We start from the raw sequence: 16,422 nt of genomic DNA, 5'->3' as shown, positions 1-16,422 counted from the left end.
CTACAATAGAAATAGAAGAAATAATAATAACAGCAAAGATAAATGTCCTTCCTTGATTTACGTGTCGCTCCCGTGTTTTTTTCCACAACAATATAGTTTTAGGAGAAAGAATCGCGACTTTCAAATGTATAACGAGTTACTGTTATCACCTGCCTCCTTAAACCTTCCATAGCCCAACATAAATAATGCCCCTTCCATTTCGTTCAAGAATGTTGGCATGTACGTAATATTAATATGATAACTCGGTGGGCGGGAGCATGTTTACAAAACAGTATCCGATTCTGCAAGGTGTTTCAGTAACTGAGGAACGTGAAACAGGAACTACTTACGCTCACAGACTTGTTTCACATTCAACATCCCGCCACTTCATCTTAGTGTGTGACTGGCGGGAAGGCGACGTCACACTTAACATAATTTCTTGTCACGATGAACGATGTCGCAATACTGCAATCCACCCCAACCTCCCCGGGAATTCCAGACAGGAGGACCCTGATAGAACATAAGGGGGCAGCAGGGTGGGAGGAGTGCGCGCGCTCGTCATGGGGACGAGCACGCAATAGGCTGCGCCTCCCTAAGCGGTGAGCCCTCCCCCTCCTCTAGACGACTTTGGACCATCCGGGCAGCCGGGAGTTGTCAGGCAACGCGCCTCAGCCAGGGATGTTGTGGCCGGCGTTGTCTGCGTGGGGGCAGTGAGAGCTCCTGGAGACGGCCGGCCGCGCTCTCAGGCCCACCGGTGCTCAGCACCAGTAAGTAAGGTAAGAAAGACGATTGTGCTGAGCGAACAAAAAGTGCTGGGGCCCTCTGTGGGAAGCAGGGCAGCCGCAGAGTAGCACAACACCCCACAGGAGCTTCAGTGACGTACGAGCAACGTGGAACTCTTGCTCTTATCTGTTGTCCTGCAGAGAGAAAGGCACGATCCTACCTCAATCTCTTCTCTCCTTTCCTGTCAGAAGCGTTTGTGGTTGATGGGGCGCGGTGCACGTCCAGCCTACCTTTAAGCGCTGTCCCATCAGTTTATGACTTCTTAGCTTCCGGACTGCACCTGCTGTGGAAGCTGTTCGTGGCTGATTGGCTTCGAAGCTGCTCTTACGAAGGATCGTCTATGTCTACTTCCTTTTCATTACAAAACGATATCGGGATGCTGCTTATCCTGAGATCGTTTTACTAGCACAGCATTTTCCTAAGCGCAGGAACAGCATGATGGGTGGGCACTTTATACAATGCCTGCGGTACGTGAAGAAACAAAGTAGGAATAACAAGATTTAAGTTCTAGTACAGCCCTAGCACATTTAATGGACATGATTAAGTAACTCCTCGACCCTACGCATTCAGGTTCGACCACGATCCAGGGAAGACCATACACTCGGCGTGTCTTTGCGAACTGGGCACACACCAAGTACCACGTTGTATTCCCCCTAGTAATAGGACGTTTGACCTCACGGGAATCTCTTTGCTCTTGTATTAACGGTAGCTGTACTGTACTTGCGGCAGCTGATCGATCAGCACTCAAGGATATAATGAACATCTTCTGGAAAGTTAAAATTGTTTGAATAGCTTTAAGCACTTTTCTAGTTCTAAGAGTGCATTGGGTGTACAAATGACACATTTAATTTGTTCTCTCATATAAACATTGGCAATGCCTTCGTTCTGGCCACGGCAGTCTTGCGAAATTATTAATTGTATATGTTATAGCCAGGATATTCCACTAAAACAAAGAATGAAATGAAAATCATGCTGTTACCCAAACTTGGTAGTCGTATGCTTGCCCTTTTTTACTTGCTATGTGCATTGTAGTCAGATATTATCCTTATTGGCACAACGTAAATGTACTATTGGCTTTGAAGTACTGTATTATTAGTATGACAGTTTAAAAACACAAGTATGACAAAAAGTAATGTTTTAGTCCAGCAGCCACAACACTGAAGTGTTCTTGTTTTTAGGTGGATGTGCACATGTGACAAGTGACATGTAAGTCACAGTAGAATAGACCCAGTGACTAAACATGACTGAACCATAGCTGTTGGTTTATGCACTATTTGCGGGGAAGCAAAATGTGAATGATACGTTAAACAGACCTATGAATGAAGGGTGCTACATGTGCATTATTTATTATGAATACTTTTGATAATGGGAGGTTGGGGAAACCACCTAAAATAGTATCCCAATTGAACATCCCCCTATGTAATGAGGGTCTGTTCATTAAAAAAAATATTTTTATTTATTTTAATTTATAGCGAAATAATAATTGTACAAGGACCCCATTCTGACATTGTGATACAGTGCCAATTAAACGATACAATATAGGTCTCTAACCACCCCCCCCTGCAATCCACTGTAGTCTACTAAACTGCTGGTCCAGATGCCTGAGACAGACTAGATAAGTGTGTTTCTTCTTGCTTATGTAGTCCCTAGAAGTGGAACACGCGTCTTCGATTTATTTTTCGCCAAACAAAGCCAGTTTCTTTTAGTATACAACCAACAGTTTACTTATTTAAAACAACACGGGGACTGCCTACTGTTTATGAAGCCAGGTGAAGCCATGACCTTCAATATTATTGTCAAAGTGCATAACAAAACCCTACTTATGAGTCTAATACTTAACCCCACCCTCCATCGTTTCTATCCTCACCCATCTGCCATTTGAGCATAAATGCATTATGTTGTCATCTGTCCTAAAACATGCAAGATAAGGAATACTTTGGATATACAGACACATTTGAACAGCCTGGAAATAATAGTTTTTAATTTTGGAACTGAATACTTATTGGCTGTATAATTTAATAAACTGGCATTGTTTGTAGGAAAAACTGTGAATTATAACTATTGATATCTCCTTACAAAGAGGGCGCGCAGTTTGTGTCTTGTTCATGTTCTGGAAACGTTCTTATCTTAATTACTCGCACAGATCCATAGCACACGTGAATAATCACCGTTAACTAACAGTACATTTTTACAAGAACAATAGTGATACAATATAAATTCACAGCACAAAGCAGGTATCTTGGAATCTTTTATCTTTAATCCTTTTGTTGATTCCTTCAGTAATTAATTCTTGTGACTGTGAGCCCAATGCCAACACGTGTTTCGTCGCTTCTCATAATATAGACATGCGACTTCCTCAAGGCTATGAAAAAATAGACCACAGTCACTTATGAGTGCAATAATTATGAAATAAGTTACATTTCTACGACATTGCACCCATTGACCTCCACCGTGAATTATGTGTCTATTGAAAAGTAAAGTGCCTTTCTCATGTGAATACAGAATATAAACATATTAAAGACAAACTTGTCAAACATAAATTAAGTCTATTTGGCTCATACAATACCAGCCAATAGTGTACTAACACGGAATAAACATTTTGAAACCAGTTTGACTGGCTTTCTACATATTCGTCATATAAACAAATCATCCTAATAATGTTAACTCCTACATCTGTGATTCTATCTGATTCAATATCCATGGTGTGTTATGTGTCAGGTATATCTAAAGTGTGTCTATTCACCCATATAGACGCTTTGACAAATCAGAGATATCAATACCAACAACTAAAAGATGAGATAAGTCACCCATCACCCACACAACTATAAAGGGAAACAAAAAAAAGCACACAGACCTTATTCTTATTCTTAAGGGCCGCTATTAATAATCAAAATGAGAAGAGAGAAAATTGCAATGAATGCTTGCCCTAATAAGGTAATCTATAAATTCATAAATCAAGTCTAATAATTTGGATTAAATTCTGAGGTACCTACTTTAAGTGTGGTGATAATTCCGACCCACACAAACCCAGGCGTGGGTGGATAAAGTCAATCCGCGCAATATTCTTCCAATGCGCTGGATCCAGTATCTTGTATCCGTGCTATTCTAAAGATATAAGCAGAGGCTAGTATCTAACCATCACCCAAGACCTAGCAGTCTAAAGCTAAGATCTGAGATAGAATGATGTCTGAATCTAATTGTAAACACCATTTCTGTATGACCATATTCTTGGCATAACTTTAGAAAGGGCATCTGCCAGTGCGTTTACATAAGCACTAATCACTCCCATATTGGCAGCAATATTAACAAGGTGAATCAGTCAGTTAATAATGATAGGGGCCGAGAGATGAGGAATGCCTGTTATTTTTATATTTCAAAAACAGCCATCCATCTTCAATCCCAGGGGAGTCCACATTAAGTTTCCCTGCATGACTTCATATATATATGGCAACCACACAATATAATAAGTTAGTTGATAATGCGTGCGCCGCAAAACCCATTATTGGCCAGTCAAAATCCACTTGCAAAATACATCCCTTTTCTGAGACATAAATGCAGATAATGTAACATCTGTACTGAATATCAGAAGCACCAGACGGTGTATTGAATCAGCCAGAATAAAGCCGCTTGTTACAGAGACATTAGTCTTCATAACTGTTGGGGGTTGGTGCATGGTATTGTGATTGGAAACCTACCGCAAAATGTTGAGAGAGTCCAGTATAGTGACCGCCACCTCACGCCGTCTTCCTCGTGTACGAGGAAGATCGGACTCCATATCCGTGTTTTTGAATCCCACCCGTGTCACATGATCGCGGCAAATCGTGCGTCACGTTGTCTTAGTAAACGTAGGCACCATCTTGAAATTTCTGCAAATCCATGTATAAAATAGTGATATTCATGAAAGTATTAATGTGTCTGTCAAGATTCTAAACCATAAAGTGTCTAGGTGTTTCATCTTGAAATCCTTATTACTACCCTATGAGTCACATTGGCAGATGTGTGCAGCTGTAGGGTATCTTTGGTTGCACTGTTTGACGTCCCTTATGTATTCCCTCATTCTTTCTCTTAAAGTTCGTAATGTACTACCCACGTACTTTCTTTTGCATCTGCACTCAATTATGTAAACTACATATTTCGTGCTGCAGTTGATATTAGTCCGAATAATGTACCGTTTTGTCACCAGGTCCCATAAACTCCTTTCTGCCATTATTAGCCCATTTACAAGCCACACAATGTCCGCATCCATAAAATCCTATAGTCATAGTTGTTAACCAGTCACTTCGTTTTTTTGGGATGCGGTAACTAGGACTCAATAGGTTCCTCAGGCTAATGCCTCCTCTGTAGGTAATGTCTGGTCTGTTTTTGATGTAATCGCTAAGAAATGTATCTCCCTTCAGTATGTGCCAGTGTCTGTTGACGCTTTTCACTAATACTTTGGATAAAGTATTGTGGTTAGTAACTATTCTTATTATGTCATTATTCTTTTTGTTGTGTTGATCAGAGCGTTCAGTTAATGTGTCACTTCTTTTAATTCTTTGAAACCGTGATCTAGCAGAGTCAAGAACTCGCTTGTCGTATCCTCTCCTTCTGAATTGTTTCACCATATTATCCACACATTCTTCGAATTCAGAGTCCTGGCTGCAATTACGCCTGGCTCGGTTAAGCTCTCCATATGGGATTGCTTTAATTTGATGCGAGGGGTGTGCGCTGGAAGCATGCAGTATAGAATTGCATGCTGTGGCCTTCATGTAAAGCCTACTCTGAAGCTTGCCTTAATCAGTATATTTTTCTGTATCTAGGAAGGAAATCTTGTCTTGGCTTCTTTCATATGTGAATCTGATGTTGGAGTGGTTACTGTTAAGGTGTTGAACAAACTGTTCTAGTTTAAAATTGGTGCCAGTCCATATCATTAGGCAATCGTCAATGTATCGTCCCAATATAGAATTGAGTCATTCCATTGGTTGCCTATGGAGCCCCAGATCCACATCTCCTCAAGCCAACCCATGAAAAGGTTCACGTACGAAGGTGAGCACCTGGAGTCCATAGCAACTCCTTGTTTTTGTCTATACCATGAATCCTTAAAGGTGAATATGTTGTTGTCCAGAATGAGTTCAATCATATTAATGATCATTTCTGTTTGTTCCCAAGTGCTGGCTGATCTCACATGTAACATCTTCCTGATGGCTCTAAGTCCATCCTCTCTTTTGATGCTCGTATATAGAGCGGTGACGTCCAGGGTCACTAATGTCATATTGTCCTCCCACATGAGATCATATAATATGCCTAGTACATGCTTGGTATCTTTGATAAAGGATGGTAAATTCATCACCAGGGGCTTTAAAAAGATGTCGACATATTCTGACAATCTTTCAGTCGGTCCTTCATTACCTGAAATAATAGGTCTTTCTGGAGGGAATGGGAGCTGTTTGTGGACTTTATGAATAGTGTAGATGCATGGGTATTTGGGTCGATCTATTCTGAGATAGCGAAACTCCTCCTTATCTAGAAGTCCTGTACCATGCCATTTTTTAAGTTGTAAATTGATGTGATCCGTAAGTTTCCAGATGGGATTCCCTGTCAATGATTCATAGCATGCGGTGTCATTTAGTTGGAATAGAATTTCCGCATCATAATCAGTGCTTGTCATAACCACAATATTTCCTCCCTTGTCTGCCTCTCTGATTGTGATACTCTCATCTTTCATCAGGTATTTTAGTGATTACCTCTCCCCGGGGGAAAGATTATCAAGTCCCTTCACAGATCGTTTCTTTTTCTCCTCATGTCTGTCTAAGTCATTTAGTACCAATCTGTGAAAGATGTCAATATTATTACCCATCTGTAAGGTGGGTATCCATTTGGATTTGTCCTTAAGTCCACTGGGTACATTCGTGTCACTTATCACATTAAGATCACGCATAATGATTTCAGCACTCACCACCTCATCCTCACATTAAGTAAAAAAAAGCAACAATCTCGTATCCATAATTTCTTGAATAGTAATCTCACTTAAACTTAGTGGTTGCTGCCGTTGAGGTAATTTATTCATGTCTTTGCACATCTCAAAGTGTTTCTTAATTTTTATCCGTCTAATAAACTTAAACAGATCTATTTTGAACTCACATATATCCCCATCATTCTTTGGGCAAAATCCAAGTCCTTTTGACAACAGTGATAGATCATTATTGGTCAAGTTCTTAGTAGAAAAATTAATTACATTTACATCATTCACTTCCTCAGATTCCAAGAGTGCGTTCTCATGCCAGGCCTGTCTTCTCCTGTTGTTCCCTCTTTTTCCCCTCCTGGTTTTGGGTCTGTGTCCGGGCGCCTGTTCTGTTCTCTGTTTCCCCGTTTGATGCGCTGTACCTCCCGTAAAAAACGGTTCTCACTGTTAGCTGTATCTGTAGAGTCCTCCCGTCTATCTGATTCTCCTCCACTGGCTGCTGGTGTATCTAAGGATGTGGAGCTGGAGCTAATTGAAACCCCTTCCTTGGGTTTATTCTGTTTGTCTTTTTTTACTAATTCATCGTATTGTCTGGCGAACCTAAAGATCCTACCATTAAGGTAGTGTTGTTCATCCCTCTTTAGTTTTTTGTTTTTTCTTAGTTTGATCTCTGCTAGATGACGTTGTAGTACCTCGTTTAGAATTACATAATTCTTTTCAGTTGCTTCTGGTAGATTCAGGGTTTTAATTTCTGCTTCTAATATTTCTATTTCAGTCTGGAATTTGCCTGCTTTACGATCGCAATTCTCAATGAATATTCCCATTGTTTGAGTTGTTGGTTAGTTCTAATTCCCATGCAGTTAATAAGTCAACATCCAAATCATCGTATGTGGGTATTATTTGGGAGCGCAAGCCCCTAAGGATTCTCTGCACCTTGATATATTGGCGCAGAGTAGCCCCATCCCACCATTTGGACATCTCGTTTCTGTGAATAGTGCTTATGTAAACGCGCTGGCAGATGCCCTTTCTACGGTTATGCTAAGACTATGGTCATACAGAAATGATGTTTACAATTAGATTCAAACAGACATCATTCTATCTCAGATCTTATCTTTAGACTGCTAGGTCTTGGGTGTTGGTCCAGATACCTGAGACAGACTAGATAAGTGTGTTTCTTCTTGCTCATGTTGTCCCTAGAAGTGGAACACGAGTCTTCGATTTATGTTTTGTCAAAGCCAGTTTCTTTTAGTATACAACCAACAGTTTACTTATTTAAATCAACACAGGGACTGCCTACTGTTTATGAAGCCAGGTGAAGCAATGACCTTCAATATTATTGTCAAAGTGCATAACAACACCCTACTTATGAGTCTAATACTTAACCCCACCCTCCATCGTTTCTATCCTCACCCATCTGCCATTTGAGCATAAATGCATTATATTGTCATCTGTCCTAAAACATACAAGATAAGGAATACTTTGGATATACAGACACATTTGAACAGCCTGGAAATACTAGTTTTTAATTTTGGGAATGAATACTTATTGGCTGTATAATTTAATAAACCGGCATTGTTTGTAGGAAAAACTGTGAATTATAACTATTGATATCTCCTTACAAAAAGGGTACGCAGTTGGTGTCTTGTTCATGTTCTGGAAACGTTCTTATCTTAATTACTGCTCCAGAACCACATTCATATGATTACAGTAATTCTTAGAAGTGGACGAAATTTTAACTAAATGTAAAGCTATTTTTAGGAAATAATCCTACATATCATTAAAACAAATAAAGTTCACCTGACTATTGCCAGTTTTGCCACTCTGGAGTATTAGTCTCTTGAGCCTCAATTACCGGTACTCTGAATGGGGGTGACATTTTTACCAGTGAATGCCTCCAATTCTGAGTTTTTCTATTAAAAAGTATATGCAGAATCGGTGTGTTCTGCTTAAAATTTATCTTCAGGTGTTTCTGGTAATTTTTTCCTTTATACATTTTAAGGGGGGTGTAGTGTTTTTCCCCTCAAATTACAATGTTGATGCCTGTGGAAATCATTGATTGCAGCCTAATTAATATCCATTTATGTGCACAGCGGTGGCGGCTGGTACAATGTGAAAGTGGTGAGACGTTAGATCAATTAAAGAACTTTGGTATGGAAATGAGCGAATGAAGCACACAGAAAATATCCCAGTGGGATCCAGGGAAGGTTCTCCTACAAGAAAAAGTAAAAACAAATGGTGTAAAATGGTGCATTTTTCAAGGCATTCCTGTAAGAAATTGATCAGTCATCCTCTCAGCCAAGGCATCTGGTCTGTGGGGAGTGAACTGGACTGGGCATAGGCGCATTAGCTCCTTCTAGAATGTTTGTCTGAAGAGGGGACACTGGTGGTAATTGGGCTCTTTAGGGTGCAAATGGAGTGCTGACAGAGCTGATGAAATACAAAAACAACAACACTTGTAAGTTTTGTTGTGGTGGTTCCAGGAGTGGAAGGTCACACATGCATTGCATGATGGGTCCATGTCCTCTGAATACGCAGACTGCGTCTTGCAGTCACCCGCCCCCCGGTATTTTCTGTTTTTTTGTATTCTGAGAAGCAGGTAGCAGACCAGACACCTTTATGGCTCCACCATCCTTGTATTTGCACCTCTAAGTACCCAATTATCATCAGCTCCACCCATCTACTCCTCCCTCCACCTTCAGACAGACCTTTTAGACTCCACTAAAGCGCCTAAGTCTGGTCAAGTCCACTCCCCCCAAGATTAGAGTCATTCGTTGTGTAGGGAGGCTGCTAGAAAATAACCAACAAGATCTAGGCCTTATTATGGGTATGGCGGTCTTGAGACCACCGCACTCGTGGTGGCGGTCCGATTGGCACATTATGATGGGGCCAGTGGGACCACCACAAGACCGCCGTCCCTGCCGGAATCTAGGATGGGTGCCTCGGCGGTGTGAAAAGGGGCTGAATATGCTGGCGGTGCCGATTGTCTGAGTATATTAGGACCTGCATTTGAACCTCCCATTTCATGATGGGGACCCCGCAATGAAAAGGGTGGTGGAAATGCAGGTAAGGGGGTCCTAACAGTCCCCCTTGCATGCGGGGGGGGCACATGTTGTGCCCCGCTACAATTGCACCTTTGTGCGTGCACTGTGTCGCATGCAGAACAAGGTGCATGCCACACGGTGTACGTACGTGCTGCAGGCTCTCTCGTCGGTGGTGTGCTGTGTACTCTCTTCTAAAGGCCTAACATACCCACCGCCGCCACACCACCCGCCTGACTTGGATTTAATTTATAATCTGGCAGGTGGGTTCACTACGGGCTTGGAGGTCTTCCTTGGACCGCCACGGTGGTGGTCCCAGAGGAAGACCACCAAATTCGAAATAAGGCTCTTTGTGCTTTCAAAATATATATTTTTGGTAAAACTTAGTCAGATTGTACCTGGTGCAAAACTTCGTTCTAAGTTTCCATTAGAAGAACACATCCCAAAAATCAGCTGCTAGCACCCATCAGTATCTCTTATAAGAATACATCGTTGTCTCCATAAAGTCTCAAATGACTTCTTCAATTACAGCTATGCAGATCATGGCCCACAAGAAGCCTTTAGATCTGCTAATTAGCCAACTGCACACGTTTACATTAATTTCCAGTTGCAAGAACCCTTCTGAGAAGGTTTGTTTCTTCTTTAATTTTCTGCCCCTTCCATGGCTTCACAATTCAGAAGACCCCGCACCCTTTCAGCTACAGGCACCTTAAGGTTATCATTAAATGATACTTTGGGTAATAACATTTTAAAAGATTGACTTGCATATTGACATCGTTTTCAGTCACAGACTGGGACATTATAGCACTATAAATATGCATGTTACTGTGCCAAACAGGATTTATTTCTGTGACTGACTGATTACACAAACTAACATATGCAATGATCACATTAAGTGACTGAAATGCCATAATGTAAGACTGCATTTCCAAATGATTTCTTTAAGTCTATGTATTGTTAATCTTATTTGTTTGTGTTAAATGCATTCCCTAGAAGTGAGAGCTAACAAATAGCTGCAGAATATTGTGTTATTTTTACCCACTTCTCAGACCACACCACCATATTTACGCAGTGCCTTCACTCAAGAATCCCTTCCTCCCCAAATAGCACTCATGATCACAGTTGCCGTACTTAATTCAGTGTACTACAGTGCACGCCGTTGGCAGAGCTTTTCGCTCAGTGCTTACCTGAGAAGAGGAGCCAAGGCTATGCAAGGGCACTCTTCTGCTCCCCTCAGATATACCCGCAAGGGTCATGTCCGCGCTACAAAAAAAGATCAAAATAAATAAATAGATAAATCTTGTGTCGTCTCCTTCTCATGTTGAGGGGTGGATGGCTCGTTGCTACAACCTGGTTGAGTGATGCTGCTGCCAAGAGTCCGACAGATTCCTCGATAAACTCCTCGCAGTCCAGTCTGAAACTCGTGGCTGCTCAATGTGATCTTCTGTAAACAGATACACTGCACATGCTTCTGTGAGCAAAAGAGTGTATCTGATTATGTTCGACGGTCGGCAGCTCTTGCTCGATTTGGGAGTAGGGTTCTCGAAGGACCTCGAGCTGAGCCAATCATCTGGCTTGATCTTTCAGTGGGTCACCCACCTCTTTTGTGTATTTATCTGTTGCTATTTGGATTCTGGCTTTTACTTTCATGTGACCGACCACCATGAAATATGCTCTTGAAACCATATAAAGGAACTTCTGACTGAATGTTCTTTTTTTTCCTGCCATACATTGTGAGAATTTAAAAATGTATTTAGTACAAGCCATCCTTACTCTGTTTGCACAAACATTTTTGTTAATTGCTCATTTTCATGAATTTTGTGTAATGTTCACATTTATATTTTTTGTCAACACTCTGAAGAAATCCTATTTGGATGCTGATGCCGTCCTTACCACCTGTTAAATGAATATGTTTTCAGTACCAGACATTTGTCTATGAAAATAATGACAGTGTTCCATATGGCCTTTGATTGCTTCTAGAAAGTCTATTAGGAAGGGCATCTTAATTTAATGTTTGAAGATGATTTTATACAGAAGTTACCCACTCCCACATTGCGCAGCCATCTCTTTGCATCCTTATTTTATGGTTTAACTCTCTTTATTAATTTCTCACATATAACATAAAAGAAAATCAAATCTCGACTCCTGAGTACAATATGGATCGGACACAAGTGCCGCTATTAGTCACATTACCAGGGTAAAGCATGGAGCGAGGTCTCGGTGAAAGACAAAGGAAAAAATAAAATATGAAAAGTAACAAAACAACATTCAAAAACCCCCCCGAAACATGTCCCCCCACCCCCGTCTCGTCCATCCCCTATACACCACACTAAGGAAGGGGAGTGCCTGTACCCACAATGGATCATCTCCGCCTAGCAGAACTGCCTGGGAGGGCCTTCTGCGGTATCTGAGTATTTTCCAGCCGCAGCAGTCTGAGATATCGAGGGCAGGTTAATTCCCCGAATTCAGTTCTGAGGAGCGTGAGGAAGGGACGCCAGAGCTCTGGGAATTCAGAGCCCCTGCCTGCAAGAGTGAGAGTAAGCTTTTCCATCCCCAGCACCATCCACAATCTATGCAGCCAACCCAAGCCGGATGGGGGTGAGGGAGAGCGCCAGTGCGCCAGTATGTTCTGTGTGGCCGCCCCCAAGGCTATAGCGATCAGGCGCCCCCGTCGGGACTTAAGAGGGTACATCAGTGGGTTCGGTAAGCCCAACAGTATATAGGCAGGGAAGCGGGGAAGCTGTGTGTCCAACTGAGTATCTATGTCATCCAGGATTTGGGCCCAGTACGGCCGAATATGTGGACAACTCCACAGTAAATGCTCCAACGTACCCACCTCCCCACAGCCCCTCCAACAGAAAGCACTCTGGCGGGGGTCAAAACGATGAAGGCGCTCCGGCGTGTAATACCAATAGGTGACTACCTTGGTCATCGTCTCGGTAAGGCCTGCGTGGTGCGCTGAGTGCCGGGCTCTGTAATATATGTCGTCCCACTCCTTGTGGGTGAGAGATCTGCCAATCTCGCGTTCCCAGCGTGTCCGGCCCGCATTATACGTGTGTGTGTGGTAGAGATTAGGAGATGCTTATAAAGATCAGAAATAAGTTTTTTTATCAGATGATCTAGTGATAAGCCATTTCTCAAAAGCGGTGAGGGAGCGCCGGGCACCGGACTTCACCTGGGGTTGCAGGACCCAGTGTCTGAGCTGGAGGTAAGGAAGCCTCTCGGTCTCAGGGAGGCCATAGTCTGTACGAACCTGTGGGAAGGGGAGAATGCCCTCCTCGTCGAACATATGTCCGAGGCATCGACACGGAGAAGGCCGCCATTGTGCGAAGGCCTTGATTGACAAACCTGGTCGGAAGTCGGGGTTGTTAAAGAGTGGCGTCAAAGGGGAGGGAAAGGTCGTCAGAGCATGTGTGACAGCGGTGCGGTCCCACGCCTCCAAAGTCGCACCTGTGATATGAGAAGCATATAGATTGGGTGGTCTGTGCGCTTTACGTAGGAATGGAATCCCCTGCAGGGTCGTGGCCGCAACCGCTTGGTCTTGGAACAACCAATGCTTCTCAGACTCCAACCGGCTCCACTCCACCAGATAACGGAGCTGAGTACCGTAGAAATAAAGCTGCAAATCTGGGACCCCCACTCCTCCCCGGTCGGGCGGTAATATTGCTATGGCATGCTTAAATCTGGGTTTACGGCCCTGCCAAATGAATTGCGCCAGATCTGCCTGTGTCTGCTGGATCCAGCCAGCTGGTGGGCGAAGAGGAAGCGTCTGAAAAAGATATAGGATCTGGGGGAGAATGGTCATTTTGGTGGCCGCGATTCTGCCCAGCCAAGAAAGAGTATGATGCTTCCATTGTCCCAATTCCCCGCGGATGTGCGCGCGGAGCCGATCATAATTAGCGGTAACTGTGTCTCGAATGGTAGGGCCCAACAGCACTCCCAGGTAGGGGACCGTGGAGTCCACCCACTGTATCGGGTGCTCCTCCTGTAGTCTAGCAAGCGTGTGTTGGGTAAGGGAGCTATTAAGCGCCGTCGATTTCCCCATGTTAATTTTAAAACCGGACGCCTGTCCAAAACTATGAAGTTCAATAAAGAGCGCTCGAAGCGACTGGACCGGATCGGTGAGAGACAAAAGAATATCGTCGGCATAGAGGCTGATGGTGTGTATATCCCCGCCAAATTTAATGCCCTTTACAAGGGGGTGGTGCCTGACCCGGTGGGCTAGCGGTTCCATATATAACACAAAGAGGAGGGGGGAAAGGGGACATCCCTGCCTCGTGCCCTTGCCAATGGGAAACCGGGAGGAGGTCTGGCCATTTACCCTGACCGAGGCCATGGGCAGCCGGTAACAGTTCAGAATCCGCGTGCGCAGTTTCTCCCCCATGCCGAACCTCCGCAGTACCTGTTCAAGATATGGCCATGCCACCCTGTCGAAGGCCTTCTCGGCGTCTATGGCCAATAACATGTATTCTCCGTCTGTGCGCGACGCTTTTTCAATGAGGTGGAGGACCCTCTTGGTATTGTCATTCGTCTGTCTCTGCGGTATGAACCCTGCCTGATCCGGTTCCACGAGCTGGGGCATGTATGGACCAGTCGCGTTGCGAGGATACTCGTATATAGTTTAAGGTCAATGTTGAGCAGGGAGATCGGCCTGTATGCACCACACACTGTCGCGTCCTTCCCAGGCTTAGGAATGACCACAACCGATGCCTCCAACATCTCCGCCGGGATGGCGCCATCCTGGGAGAAGGTGTTAAACAGGTCTCTCAACAAGGGAGCCACCTGAGCGCAGAAGGTTTTGTAAAAGGCTGCCGAATACCCATCCGGACCAGGCGATTTGCCTAATTTTAGGCGCGAGATTGCCGCTATGACCTCCTCCGTCCCGATATCGCCATCAAGGTGGCCAGCCTGCTCCGGGGTAAGCGCCGGTAACTGCGCTGCATCTAGGTAGGCAGAGCAGAGGGACGGGTCCAAGGAGTCGCCTGCATATAGAGTCGCATAAAAGTCCCGGAAAGCCTCCGCAATTTCCCCATCCTCCGACGTGAGATCGCCCCCCGGACCACGGCGGATGGACCGCACTCCCTGTTGCTGTCTGGCCGCCCGCAACCTGTGGGCCAGTAAACGGCCGCATTTATCACCGCCAACGTAGAGGGATTGGCGCAGCCGCAGGGCCGCGTATTCGGCTCGGTCCTGGTCCAATGTCGCTAGCTGCTTTCGCTCCACACACAATCGCCGCCAGGCTCTGGCTGCACCCGTTCGCTGGTGCATCTGCTCCAACTCCGCCACCCTCTGGGTGAGCTCTGCCCGTTTGCGGCTGCGTTCCCTATTACTGGCCGTCGAGATAGCTATGAATTCTCCTCGTAGGACGGCTTTGAGGGCCGTCCATTGTGTCGCCAGAGACGTGTCCGGGTTCGCGTTAAGGGTGAGGTAGTTGGCAATAGCCTTCTTGATTTGCTCGACCGTAGCCGCATGGTGAAGTAGCGAGTCGCAGAGTCGCCAGTGCCGCACAGGCGGCTGGGCCCGGGGGAGCTGGAGGGTGGCCACCACCGGGGAGTGATCTGAAAGGGACGCAGTGAGGATCTCTGCGCCCGTCGCGAGCGCCTGCAACGGTAGGGAGCTAAGGAAATAGTCAAGCCTGGCATATGTTTTGTGTGCTCCCGAAAAATGTGTGTATGCTCGGCTGCGGGGGTGAAAATGGCGCCAGAGGTCCACCAGCCCCAACTCGTCGAGGCGGGCCCTTCCCGACCGGGAGAGAGCTCCCACCTGGGACGTACGCTGCGCCGATCGATCGCATATGTTGTCGAAAACTAAATTCAGATCCCCCCCCAGCAGCAGACGTCGTTCTGTGTTAGCTGTGGCCTCAGTGAGAGCAGTGTGGAGGAATGAATCCTGACCTTCATTAGGGGCATAAACCGAACCAACTATGAGGGAGATCCCCGCAACCAGGAACTGATATGCAAGTAGTCTGCCCCTTATCTCAGCCTCCTTCTGCAGGACCCTACCCGGTAAAGAGCGAGACACTAGGATAGCTACTCCGGCTGTTTTAGTGGGGTGCGAGGAAAAGAGTTGTGTGTGGAAGGCACGCAATTTCATTCTGTGGTGATCTTTGGAGGTGAGGTGTGTTTCCTGTAAGAGGCATATGTCTGCGGCTGAGTGTTCCAGGAAAGAAAGGACCGCCTCTGCGCTTAATCGGATTGTTAAGACCCCGCACATTAAGGGTCAGGATGTTAAGTGGTTTCTGGGGCATTCGATGTGTGAGGGGGAGGCACTCCAAAGCGTAGCGCGCAGCGCCTAAGCTGGATTACTACACCGAGACATCTAGGATACCGCGTAGGACTGGAAGGACACCCGGCTATGGAGGGGAGGAGGACAGACGAGCGTAGCAGTTCCCAACTCAACCCCAACAAAATTAAGAGGGAGAATCCTCCCCAACAACCTAAAGAACCAACAACCAAAATGCAACAAGAGATCTAGTCCGTTGTCCCAGGACAACTGGTCAGTCAGTGAACAGGGGTCCATCTCGTAGCCTCTGGAGGAGCACACTCCACCCCCCCCCCCCCCCCCGCCGCCCACCCAGCACCAGCACAGAAGCTGAACAGGAGCTCTCGCCGAAGGCGCACTCTAGCTACTCGTGGCCGTGTGGTCGCTTCCAGCAAGCGCCTCCGTCGCAGCGGTCAGCGC

The 16,422-nt window shown here is 45.2% G+C and overlaps 1 protein-coding gene across 2 annotated transcripts in view; it reads left to right on the top strand.

Annotated features, from left to right (window-relative positions):
- Positions 1 to 417: 417 nt before the first annotated feature.
- TMEM243 (transmembrane protein 243) overlaps positions 418 to 16,422 on the top strand; it is a 156,469-nt gene continuing 140,464 nt past the window's right edge. Inside the window, exon 1 of one of the 2 annotated variants that reach the window (XM_085652916.1) lies at positions 418 to 755. The gene's annotated coding sequence lies outside the window, so the exon portion shown is untranslated. The remainder of the gene's footprint in view (positions 756 to 16,422) is intronic. The other variant, XM_085652917.1, reaches the window with a different exon arrangement.

Source organism: Triturus cristatus, chromosome 4_1 (genome assembly GCF_964204655.1).
Source record: "Triturus cristatus chromosome 4_1, aTriCri1.1, whole genome shotgun sequence".
NCBI lineage: Eukaryota > Metazoa > Chordata > Amphibia > Caudata > Salamandridae > Triturus > Triturus cristatus.
This window is presented reverse-complemented; position numbering and strand designations above follow the sequence as displayed.